The sequence below is a fragment of the Lathyrus oleraceus genome, chromosome 1 (genome assembly GCF_024323335.1).
Source record: "Lathyrus oleraceus cultivar Zhongwan6 chromosome 1, CAAS_Psat_ZW6_1.0, whole genome shotgun sequence".
NCBI classification, from domain to species: Eukaryota; Viridiplantae; Streptophyta; class Magnoliopsida; order Fabales; family Fabaceae; genus Lathyrus; species Lathyrus oleraceus.
Window position 1 is genome coordinate 118,714,803 of NC_066579.1, and position 13,462 is coordinate 118,728,264.

Here is a 13,462-nt window from a genome sequence, read left to right on the forward strand (position 1 = left end):
TGGACTAGACAAGTTCAACGTATATTAAGACAGATTTTTCAATCATAACGAATAGACCAGAAACATGTACAATTAAAAATATACATGCATGGGTAGATTTTAGGAATAGTTATATTAAAGCTAATTGAGTCATTTTCCACAAGTTACTTTTACGTTATCATGGTGGGTACAGTGTTATAGAAGAACATGCTTCAGTAGTGCCACATGGTAATCAAAAGGATATATATACATATAATATTAACTCCAGTTTGAGTGATAACTTCTAAAGCATCAAGAGAAGACATCATATCACTATTGCGACTCAAACTTGCAGTGGTTGGAGAATTTTCAGCAGCGGCATTATATTCCTAATGGACAAGAAGAAGATGGGAGATATTATATTGTGTTCATGAGATGGTTTTAGTGACTGCTTGAAATTTGCATAATATATCTATGTGTTCTCAACCTATGGAAGGCTCATAGGCATAGCTAAATTCTCAAGATGATGTAATCTTACAATTGTAGCAAAGTAGCAAAGTTATAGGTAGAAACAAGATCAAATAAGTAGTCTTCTCATTAAAGGTTCATGTTGATTTTTTAACAAAGGCAGTGTTTATTTATCTCATTAATAGTACTACTTACAAATATAATATTGGGGTTAGTGCTGAAATGAGATGGGTTTAAGGTGCAAAATACTTTTCAAAATTTTAATTAACTAATTTTTAAAAAGATTTAATTATAATTATTAATTAATTATGTAAAAATATTAAATAATAAATTATCCTAATCATCATTAAAAATAGATTATCCTAGTCAGTGATTCGACGTAATTAAAAATAATTTTTAAATCCTAATCATCATGACCACTTATACAAAAGTAGATGGGGCCACAAAAATCTAAAGAGCATCAAAATTGAGGGATCAAAATAGCCGGTTTTATAATAAGAGGATCGATTATTTAAAACGTTCAAACTAGGGGGACCAAAAGTGCATTTAAGCCAAAATATATGAAAGTTTTAGTGATTAATCTATGGATTGAAGCAAACTTTTAAAAGTTGAAAACTTTATTTTGATGAAAATGCAAGGTAATTTGGATTCATTAAAAATGAATATGAACATTGTGTTTACAAGAAATTTTATGAGAGCATAACAATAATTTTGGTGTTATATGTGGATGACATCTTACTCATCAGAAGTGGCATCCCTACCTTGCAATAAGTTAAAACTTGGTTGGAAAATTTATTTTCTATGAAAGATTTAGGTGAATCTACAATTATATTAGGAATAAGCATCTATATAGTTATATCTCAAAGTTTGTTTGCCCTAAGTTAGAGTACATACACTGGCAAAAGATTGAGATGATTTAATATGCACGATTCCATTAAATTTTTCATGACTACGTCACATGGTGTGTGTCTGTTAAAAGAAAAATCCACTGCAACAAAAGAAGAAATGTATTGCATGAATAAGATTCCATATGCAACTGCAATTGGATCTGCCATGTATGTCATATTGTGCGTTCAACCAGATATCTCGTATGCTTTGAATACAACGAGAAGGTACTCATGTGATCTCAGTGGTATTCATTGGGTTGTTGTCAAGAATATCCTTATGTACTTGAGAAGAAATAAGGATGCATTATTGGTATATGGAGGTTATAAAGAGTTTGGTATAACATGTTACATTGATGCTAGATTTCGAACATAAGGATGACTCCCAATCGCAATTTGATTATGTGTTTTGGCTAAATGGTGGCCCTATGAGTTGGGAGAGATCAAAGCAGAAACCGTTTGTTAATTCTACCGTAGAGGTTAGTTTATTTTCATTTCAAATGTACCAAAAATTTGTTTGGATCAAGAAGTTTATTACTAAACTTGGTACAACTCCTAGCATTATGGTTCCAATTGATCTATATTATAGTAAATAAATGTCACCATTCTGTAATCTAAAGAGCCTAGATTTCACCAGCAGTCCAAACACATACTTAGGTGTTATGACTTCATTAAGGAGAATATGTCAAGATATTAAAAGTACCAATACTTGACAATGTTCTAACTCATTCACAAAGTTGTTTACTCAATAGAAGCATGATGGGCATACTAGATTTATGGGTATTAGTTATATGTTTGATTGACTCTAGTGATATAAGTAGATTATTGGTGTAAGCCGTATATTTCAATGGTTTTATGATTGAATTTAAAATTTATATCATGTTAATTATTAATAATAAAAAGACTTTTATTTATTATGTTTGTTTTAAAAGTAATAAAGTCCTTGGAATGTTTGATCTATTTAATGGAGAATTAAGTGTGACTTAAACGCGTGACACCATTAAATATAAGGATGTCACTCTTAAAGTATCCATAGTCAAGCCTTACATGCAAATTGGACAATAACAATTCATATAATGATGACCATATCTCACAAGTCAAGGATATGATATATCAAGTCTTTAGGTAGGTATAAATATTAGGAGTAATATTTAAACTGGAACGGACTTTCATGAGAATCATATATGGTATGTTATATATGTGTCATAAGTTATTCTTACAGTAATAATGGTTTATTCCACCCTTTGGCTTGAAAGCATTATGGTCCATGTTGAACAAGTGACTTCAAGCACAAGAGAGTGTGAATTGTGATATTTAAAATTTGTGATTAATTTTAAACCTTTCTCGACTAACACCGTGTTAGTAATTTCAAGTGAGTAATTTGTAGTAGATATATAGTCCTAAAAGTAAATTGCGGAAAGTAAAAGGATAGGGTTAGAAATATTGCCCCGGAGATTTATACAGGTATGGTCGAACGTTGGCCTAGTCTCATCCCCAAGAGGCCTTCTAGAGAGTTATGACTATAAACTTTTGAGGTTTTCAAGGATATGACCACGAACTTTGAGACAATATGACCTATAGATTTAGACAGGCTTATCCCCAACCAATGACAGCTTTTACCCCAGGATAAGCTAATGAACCGTTTAGATACTTATGGCTTATCTCAATAACAAGAATAAAGCTTTTTCCGGCAAAGCTTAAGAACTCAAATTCAAATATTTTATGACATGTTTATCTCAAGAACCAAACTCAATCTCTTAGGAGTATCACACTCTTAAAAATATAAATGACCAGCATAATCACTTACAAAAAGGCGCCTTTAATTTTTATAGTTTTTATGTCGGACATGTTCCCTCGATTTTTAAGAAAGCCGAGATAAAAACTCTCTAAAAAAATTTGTATTCCTTTAGTTTTAATGTTAATGTTAAGTCTCATTCACTTTTTGTGTCCTAGCTAGCGAACGATACTGAAACATTATTCTTCTCCAGCGAACAAAATTGAAACACCATTATTCTCCAAGGAGGAAGGAATCTCAAACCTCAAACCAACACTTTTCTTTTAGTCTCATCACATTTCTGGTATGTACAAATTATCCATTATTGTTGTGATTGTTTGTTGTTGTTGTTGTTATTGTTATTTCTGTCATCTTTGTTGTTGTTGTTGTTGGTATTATGGTCGTCGTTGATGTTGTTGCCTCGTCCCCAAGAGGCCTTCTAGAGAGTTATGACTATAAACTTTTGAGATTTTCAAGGATATGCCCACGGACTTTGAGACAATATGACCTATATATTTTTACAGGCTTATCCCCAATCAATTAAAGCTTTTACCCCAGGATAAGCTAATGAACCGTTTAGATACTTATGGCTTATCTCAATAACAAAAATAAATTTTTTTCGGGCAAAGCTTAAGAACTCAAATTCAAATATTTTATAACATGTTTATCTCAAGAACCAAACTCAATCTCTTAAGAGTATCACACTCTTAAAAATATAAACGACCAGCACAATCACTTACAAAAAGGCGCCTTTAATTTTTATAGTTTTTATGTCAGACATGTTCCCTCGGTTTTTAAGAAAACCGAGATAAAAACTCTCTAAACAATTTTGTATTCCTTTAGTTTTAATGTTAATGTTAAGTCTCATTCACTTTTTGCGTTCTAGCTAGCGAACGATACTGAAACACTATTCTTCTCCAGCGAACGAAATTGAAACACCATTATTCTCTAAGGAGGAAGGAAGATCAAACCACAAACCAACACTTTTCTTTGTGTCTCATCACATTTCTGGTATGTACAAATTATCCACTATTGTTGTTGTTGTTGTTGTTTCTGTCATTTTCGTTGTTGTTGTTATTGGCATTATGGTCGTCGTTGATGTTGTTGCCTCGTTATTGTTGTTGTGTTTATGGTTTTTGAGACTTATACGATTCATTTTTGTTGGTTGTGTACTATTCTTATTTTATTTTCAGAAGTTGAATGTGATTACGGATCATAGTTGGATGAAATCCAGTAGATTAAGTAAAGAGCATGAGAATGGAGTACTCACTTTCTTGAATTCACGAGGAAAAAAACCTTCTTGACGATAATGGGATTTTTTGGTGTCCTTGTAAAATTTGTGGAAATACACAAAAACATCCAAGTGTTGTTATATTCAATCATTTAGGTTATGATGGAATTATTCAAAATTACACGAGATGGTTATGGCATGGGGAAGTGACAAAAAAGACCTTTGTCACATATAGTTGAAGATGATGATGAATTTATGAATGATACTCTAGAAGACATGATTTGTGATATTATAGTAGATGCTTTCAAGAAAGCTATTATGGTAGATACTTTGCAAATAGACATGGAAGAGCCATTGTATCTGGGATGTGAAAGTTTTATAAGATTGTCAAATGTGTTAAGACTAATTAATCTTAAGGCAAGAGGTGGGTGGACGAATATAAGTTTCACTGAATTTCTTGAATTGTTGAAAGAAATGCTTCCAGAAGGTAACATGTTGTTGAATCGTAGTTATAAGACCAAAAAGATATTGTGTCCAATGGGTTTGACTATGAAAAAATACATGCATGTCGTAATGATTGCATATTATACAGGAAATAGTATGAAAACTTGAAGGAGTGCCCGAGATGTGGGGAGTCATGCTATAAGCAGAAGAAAAATAATGTTGAAGACAATGACAGTATAACTAGAAAGGGTGTTCCTTCCAAGGTGATGTGGTACCTACTGATAATTCAAAGGTTCAAGATATTGTTACTAAGGTAAATAAAGGAAAGAATACTAGATGGAACACAGATGAAAGAGTGTTAATGGGAACATTCGCCATGTAGCTGATTCATTACAATTGAAGAAAATTGATTCCCTGTTTCCAGATTTTCCCTTGAACTGAGGGACCTTAGGCTTGGACTTTCCACTGTTAGAACGAACCCTTTTTGGTAATTTGAATACTAGCCATACGTTATTGCCTATTCTTATCATAATTTATAACCTATCTCCATGGTTGTACATGAAGCTTAAATATATGATGTTATCAATGATGGTTCTTGGTCCAAAACAACCAGGAAATGACATAGATGTTTATTTAACACCATTGATTTAAGATTTAATACTTTTATGGGAGGAATGCATTGATATTGATGAGGCGTATACATGAGAAAACTTTAAATTGTGTACCATGTTATTTTTCATAATCAATGACTTTCCTGCATACGGTAATTTTTCTGGGTACAACGTCAAGAGACACAAAGCATGTCAGATATGTGACTTTGGTACATGCCACCACCAATTACAAAATGGAAAAAAATATTATTTATCTTGGGCATCGAAAATCTTTAAGATCGAAGCTAGAAATGTCAATTCCTTGAGCTTCCAGATCCTAAAGGTAGCAGACGATGACCTCTGGGGGATCGATCTTAGAGAAGAGGTACATACCATCTGATAACTCCTTGTGATCCTTCAGAGCTTCCTAGGAGGTGTCCTTTGTGGGTTTGACTATGACCTTGTCTATTATGCCCATGCTCCTTATATTCTTCGCGTTCAGAGGCTTCCCCACGTCCATAGTAACATATTTCATCATATTCGGAGATATGAGATGGTCCACCAGACCACTCTCAATCAGCACGTCAAAAATTAATCTTCCTAGAGGTATGTAATTTTTGGGCTTCATGTTATTTCTAGTGTCTTTGACGGAATCCCTCAGATACTTGAAGAGGAGGGAGAGAAGATTCAGCTTCAGCCCTTTGTGCAGATAGTACATAGTGCAATTCTGGTTCGTGTTGATGTAGTTAGAGGAGCTGGAAGCGGGACGATGATGGATTGTTCCCATAATGTTCTTCAACCAAACTCTCAGATTTTGGTGAAGTTCTTTGTTCTTTGAGGTTCTCCCTTCTGGGTTCTGAGAGAAAATAGTAGGGATAATTTCCCGGGACATGTACTTTTCCCTAGGGTTAATGTTGTATATCCTTCTTCCCCTAGCTTTTTCCATGTCCAGAAGCTTGGCAATTGATTTCTCTGTGATCATTGTCTTGATGCCCAGGACATAAGACACGGTGAATCTTCAGAATTCCTTCACCAGGAAGATGTAAACGGGTCCATAGAGACGTTTAAAGTAGTTTTTCCACCCTTGATTTTCCAGCTCTTCAGTTAAATTTATGCCATTTTTCTTGAGGTTATCAAAATCAACCAAAAGTTCACATAGTACTTCCAGTTTTTCAAATGGTGTGGCAAGATTGATGTGAGGAGGACGATCAAGAACATGAGGTTCTTGATATATGGTTGTTAAAGGCTTAGTAGTTTGGGTTATAACTTGTTGTGGAGCTTCAATATTTTGCTCAACAACATTTATTTCTTGTGAGTATTTGAACACTTGTTGTTGAGGATTCATGTTGTTGTTTGTTGAAGGAGATGAAGTTGCAAATAGGTTGAAGTTGCAGGGAATTTGAAAGCAAGGATTTATGTAAGTTGTGAGAGTGAAAAGTGTGAATATGGGAATCATGGTAATATATATACAAGTTCAAAAACGCATGCAAAACGACATTGTTAGGTTAAAGAGGGGACAAAAATAATTATGATTGCTACAATTTGAGTTGACAAGCGTGGGGAGAACTAAATGCAGGTAATGATGGTTGCCTAATCTCAAAAATATGCACACTGCTTGAGGGGATCTCAATAGTTTGACTCTTGAGTTTTGAGCTAGACAGTTGTCTAGAAGATCCAAGGCCATACGTTGGGGAGACCACATGTTGATGTTTCTAGAGTCAAGAATACCAAAAGGTTTCTGACTTAGAAGGTTTCTGATCCAGATGTCTTCTAACTTATAGAAGTATCAAAACCAGAATCAGATGACAACATATGTTTACGTCAGATTCTAGTTTAACATTAGAGAGGAGAAGCACATGTTCAAATTCATTTTGGGCAATCTACAATATTTAAGTTTTTCATAATGAAAAGAAATTTGTCTTCAGCTAAGGATTTTGTAAAGATATCATCCCATTGATGGTTTGTATCTATGAATTTTTAAAATAATTATCCCTTTCTGAACATAGTCTCTAATAAAATGATGTTTAATTTCTATGTGCTTCACTCTGGAATGTAAAATTGGATTCTTACTTAAACATATAGAAGCAATATTATCACAAAAGATAGGGATGTTACTCTCATAAATTTGAAAGTCCTCAAGCTGATTCTTCATCCAGAGCATCTGAATACTGCATAGTGAAGCTAAAATGTACTATGCTTCTGCAGTGTACAGTGCAATGGTTGATTGTCTTTTGCCTGCCCATGAGATGAGATTTTTTCCCAGAAACTGACAGTTCCCATATGTGCTTTTGCGTTCCATCCTGTCTCCAGCGTAATCTTCATCATAGTACCCAGAAAGCCTATACTCTGATGTTTTCTTATACATCAGGCCAAGGTTAGATGTTCCTTTCAGATACCTGAGGATTCTCTTAACAGCAGTTACGTGAGATTCCCTTGGATCTTACTGAAATCTAGCACAAAGACATACGCTGAATAATATATCTGGATCCGTAATAGTTAGATAGAGGAGAGAACCTATCATACCAGGGTAGAGTTTCTGACAAACCTTTTGACTTACCTCTTCTTTCTCTAGAATGCAAGTAGGATGCATTGGAGTCTTGACTGGTTTGCTTTCTGACATATTGAATTTCTTCATAATATCTTTTATGTATTTGCGTTGATATATGTATGTGGATTCTGAAGTTTGGTTGATTTGAATCCCCAGAAAGAACTTTAGTTCTTGCATCAGACTCATCTCAAATTTTGCCTGCATTAACTTAGAAAATTCTTGACAAGTAGAGGGGTTAGCAGAACCAAATATTATGTCATCAACGTATATCTGAAAGATCATAAGATTATTTCTGATGTTTTTACAGAAGAGAGTGGAGTCCACTTTGCCTCTGATAGAATCATTCTCCAGAAAGAATGAACTAAGTCTTTCATACCAAGCTCTGGGAGCTTGTTTCAGACCATAAAGTGTTTTTTTCAGTTTAAAAATATGTTCTGGAAGTTTTGAGTTTTCAAAGCCAGGAGGCTGATGAACATACACTTCTTCGGAAATATAACCATTCAGAAATGCGTTTTTGATATCCATCTGATATAACTTAATGGAATAATTTACAGCAAAAGATACAAGGATACGAATAGATTCTAACCTTGCGACTAAGGCAACGATTTCATTGTAGTCAATGCCTTCCTGTTGACTATAACCTTGTGCCACAAACTGTGCTTTGTTTCTGACCACTTCACCCTTTTCATTTAGTTTGTTTTTGTAAACCTATTTGGTTCCAATCACATGGGTTCCCTTTGGTCTTGGTAAAAGATCCCGAACATCATTCTTGGCAAATTGATCAAGTTATTCTTTCATTTCCATAATCCATTCTTTGTCTTGAAGAGCTTATTTACAGGATGTTGGCTCTATCAGAGATACTAGTCTCAAAAGTGCTTCTTCAGAGACTTTGAATGTTAATCTTGTTCTGACAGGTTCATTCTTGTTTCCCAGAATCTGTTCTTCAGAAACATTTTTCCATAATCCATTCTTTGTTTACGCGTCTTTGTTTAACCATTTCTTCTCGACTGTCATAAAAAAGGTAATGTTGGTTAGAAAGTACACTACTACTCCTTAAAATAAGATGATCCCTAATCTCTATATCGCTAGGGGACCCACCATGTGCCTCCCTAAAAACACTTGTAAAAAAGCAAGCTCATTGCTCATCTCGAGCCGTTATAGCAACATCTAGATCTGTATAAGACCTGGTGAAGGAAGCAAGACAGGAAACCACCTCCCTAAAATTAAAATTGTTGGAGTTCCCCATATTATTTTCATCGGAAGAGTCTTTAGTACTTCCCTTAATAGAAGCATTGAAGGTTCCTTCACCACTCTCTATCAAATCTCCTCCAGATCTAGAACTATCACTAAGTACAGTAAAATTGGTGTTTGAATGGTTAAGTTTTATGGGAACGACGTCTGGAACATCTAGATTCTCATATATTGCTGATAATGGAAACTCTCGTCTATGAAGGTCATTCATTACATTCTTAAGAATATTTTCTATGTTCACCATAATGAGTATAAGAAAGCTAAGCAACAAATGTAAGGGAAAAGGGGTTAGAAATGATACCTCCGTAAGAAGCTAAGTGAAGGAACAATTAAGAACAAGAGAAACTTGAGAACAAGGATGAATCGAGAACAATGGATCCGAAACAAAAAGAAAAGATGGCAAGATTAGGAGTCACTGAAGCTTATGGATAAAAGGTTTGTAGAGAAATATTAGCTTTAGTAATGAGAGGAAATAAAAGTTGTTTGAAAGGTCGAGATAACATTTATATAAGGAAACAAGGTAGGTGAATCAATGTTGCAGAATGAAAAAAAAAGACAAGACAAGAAAATTAGCGGTTATCACCTCAAAAATATAACAAAACATGAGTGCACTTGAGCACTCTAGAAGAAAATGTCACACCCTAACCTAAAAACCTAGGACCACATATGAAAGAGAACCTGCAAAACGTCTGAATGATATTACTAGCATTTAATGCAGTTGTTCCATATCTCTTCCACTTCTCAATACAAGATCCCAACTAAACGTACCCGACTCAATTCCTTGAAAGACTTTTCGTACATCACACTATAACAACCATCGAAGGCAACTGTTATGGGCTGATCACAAGTCCAATATGTCACAGGCCCAATGATTGCTCATTGAATATAAAGTATAACTAGGGGTGAAAAATGGGTATGCCCGTCCCATTAAGGCCCTCTCCGCAAAAGCCCGTAAAAAATAGGGCGAGCGGGACAGACATAGTTAAGGGTGTGGACCAAAAACCTTAACCTGGCCCCGACAAACGTACAGGCCCGCGGGCACTACACCTTTTAGGCCTAAAATGCATAAAATTATGTTAAAGTTCATGCCCGTAAATGCTTGCAAAAATCGGAGCAGGGCGGGACAGGACAAACATATTAGAGGGTGACAAACTAAACTCTTGACCCGTCCCACACTTAAGTGTTGGCAAAACGGGTATGCCCAATGGATTGGGTTTTGTCACCCCTAGTTATAACCAACGCATAAACACAAAAAAGATATGATTCTATTCATAATTCACTATATTTTGATATTCATGTATTAGCTTAAGTGTTAAAATGATAATCATAAAAGTCTTTCGTCGTTTTAGTAAAAAAATATTTTAAAATGAATGTCATTCTCACTTTTTAATGTAGAAATGATTCCTATTTTTTTAATTTTGTCATTTAATTATTACTTTGTGCACTGCTTTTAACATATTTATAAGGTTAATTTAATAAAAGTATAATATCTTACAATAAGGGGTGTTCGCGGCCAATTTGATTCGATTTTGGGAGAATGCGATGTTCAAACCGATAAAAAAAATATATGATTTGGTTTGGATTTGATTTATACATTTTTGTGATAAAGTCCAAACCGAACCAAACCAATAAACAAAGGGTTAATTTAGGTTGGTTTGATCAGATCCATATGTGTATAAAAATATTCTTAAACAATATCTAATCTACATCAACTAATTTTCCAAAATAATGTAAAATTCTTAAATTTTTTAGTTTTCTATATTGGTTGTGAATATCACAAATGACATTTTTTTCTTCTTCTTGAAGTTGAATACCTTATTCTAGTTTCTATGATTATAATGATATACGTTAATTATGATTGATTCGGATGGATGAACATGTTGATAGAATTTTTGAATCTGTTATCCGATTTAATTAACATCGAATTTCATTGGTTTGATTCGAACTTTTCTCAAACTATAAAATACTCGAACTAAATATCATGGTTTAATTTAAATTTCGATTTGATTCAAATGTTCTTTAACACGTAAATACCAAAAAAACAATATTATTACATTCCTTAATCCTTAACCTGTGTGCCAAAACTTTAAAGGGAAATCTATTTTAAAACGGAAGAGTAATCTAAACCATATAATCATAAATCCGCATGAAGAAACAAACACTATCTTACAAATTTTGTACTGGTACTAAAGTTCAACTCGGATTTAAAACCGAGTCTAGAAAGTAGTTCCATGAAGAAGTAAAGTTTAGCGACAGAGTAGTAATTAATTTACCTCGAAAAGAGCATAGTATGACATAAGCAGAGATTTACGTGGTTGGGGCTGGTCTTGACGATTCTTGTTGGGGTCAGTGATAGTCGTAGTCATAAATTTTCACTGCAACATCATCGTGTTCATAAATACTGTAGTAAAAGCCTTAATGCATGGTTGATGGTTGGTGTAGTTAGTAAAATAAGATGGTAGATACAGTAGTGAGTAATTGTACACTGTGAAGATAGAATAGATTTGTTGGAGAATAAAAAGAGATGTCATTGTTATAGAAAAAGACAGAAAGGAAAGGAGAAAAAAGGGTAAAGAAATGCATGCACGCTCACACAGATAAGAGCATTAATAAGCGACAAATCTATGAATTAGGTGAATACAAACAGATGCACGTGGACACGACCTATCACACGTGCACTCAATCATCATTTTCTTTTGTCTTTTTCTCTGTCTTCTTCTTTTTCCAACAAGATGAATATCACTGTTTTATTCTCATCTCCCCTTTACCAAAACTTTATAAAGTTATACAGTAAGTAAGTACTACTACTTGACACCCAAAAATTTTTATTTTACATTAAAAATAAAAATCATATTTATTTTAAAATGAAAACTAGAGATAAATAAAATGAGAACATTTTGTTATTTTTGAATTTAATTGATTATTGATTAATGGTATAATCGATTTGATTTTGATTGATTTTTGATCTAAAATATGTTTAAATCGATGATATTTTTATCGATTTGATTTTGTTATGTTTTTAGTATTTTTTAAAAATGAAATCGAATCAAATTATCTGATTTACTTATATTTTATAATATATATTTTTTAATATTATATTTATTTGTGTATTTTTCGATTTGAGGTTTTTAAATATATTTTATGCTATTATTTTTTTAAATAATATATTTTATATAATTTATTTCATGCTCTATTTTTTCAAACAACTTATAATTATTCTTAATTCATACGTAAGAATGGTATGATTTTTATTGTATAATTTCAATTTCAAATATAAAAGTTTGCCTTTAGAGATTTGAATGATTAACAAATACAACAATAAAAATAAAAAATTTCAATAATGTTTTATATCTCAAATACATATCAAAACTATTTTATAACAAGATTCGAAAGAATTTCATTGAAGAAGAAAAAAAAAGTTTAAAAATATAAAAATTATCAAAGAAAACTTGAACACGAAAAATGTGACCATAACATATTAGAACGTCATATAGAGAGAGCAACACTGGCGGAGGACGGCGAGAGCAGCAGTTCGATGAGAGTCTATTTCTATGATTTATAGTTTCTATTTTTTATGTTTGAAGTTTGGTTCTAATTGTGCCTTTTGCGGAAAGATATGAAGCTTAGACAAAGATGGATAATGGTTAAATTCATACAAAATTTTAGGTGAAATAAAAGATTTAAAACATTATTATAATCATTAGTTCGGTTCATCGGTTTGACTTAAAAATTAAAATTGAGAACCAAACAAAATCACCTTAATTTTCATTGGTTCAGTTTGATTTTAGAGCCGAGCAAAAGACAATCGATTTTTCGGTTTTGTTTGCTTTGATTTGTTAGTTTAATTGATTTTTTCTGATCCGCTTAAACCACTCATACCTATGGTTTTCTTCGATCAATTAAAGATATTTAATGCCACATCATTTTTATAATATTATTTTATTTTTTAAAAAATTAAAATTTTAAATCAATTAAAAGTAAAAGTATGAATTCTTAACTAAAATTTAAAGGTACTTAAGAATTCGCCGAAATAAAATATATTATTATTATAGGATTGATCTTTTTATCATTGTCAATATAAGGGAAATAACCGAGACTCAATTTATTATTATATCTCTTGTTCTCTATTCTATTTTTATATGATATATGAGCATAATAAACCTTCCTTGGACAATGTACTAAATTTCTTTTCTTATTGGATTTCAATTTATGTTCCAATCTATATAATATATTAAATCTGAAATTTCAGATTATATGGCAACACATATTAACAATTTTATTTTATTTGTGCCCCATCATCCTATAATCTTATGT

At 32.7% G+C, this 13,462-nt stretch overlaps 1 long non-coding RNA gene across 1 annotated transcript; it reads right to left on the minus strand.

Moving 5' to 3' along the window:
- Window positions 1-93: 93 nt before the first annotated feature.
- On the minus strand, window positions 94-11,690 carry LOC127115510 (uncharacterized). Its single transcript, XR_007800754.1, has 2 exons — window positions 11,422-11,690; window positions 94-347 (listed from the first exon to the last, which is right to left on the minus strand). It is a non-coding gene; the product is annotated as an uncharacterized LOC127115510 (long non-coding RNA).
- Window positions 11,691-13,462: the final 1,772 nt, after the last annotated feature.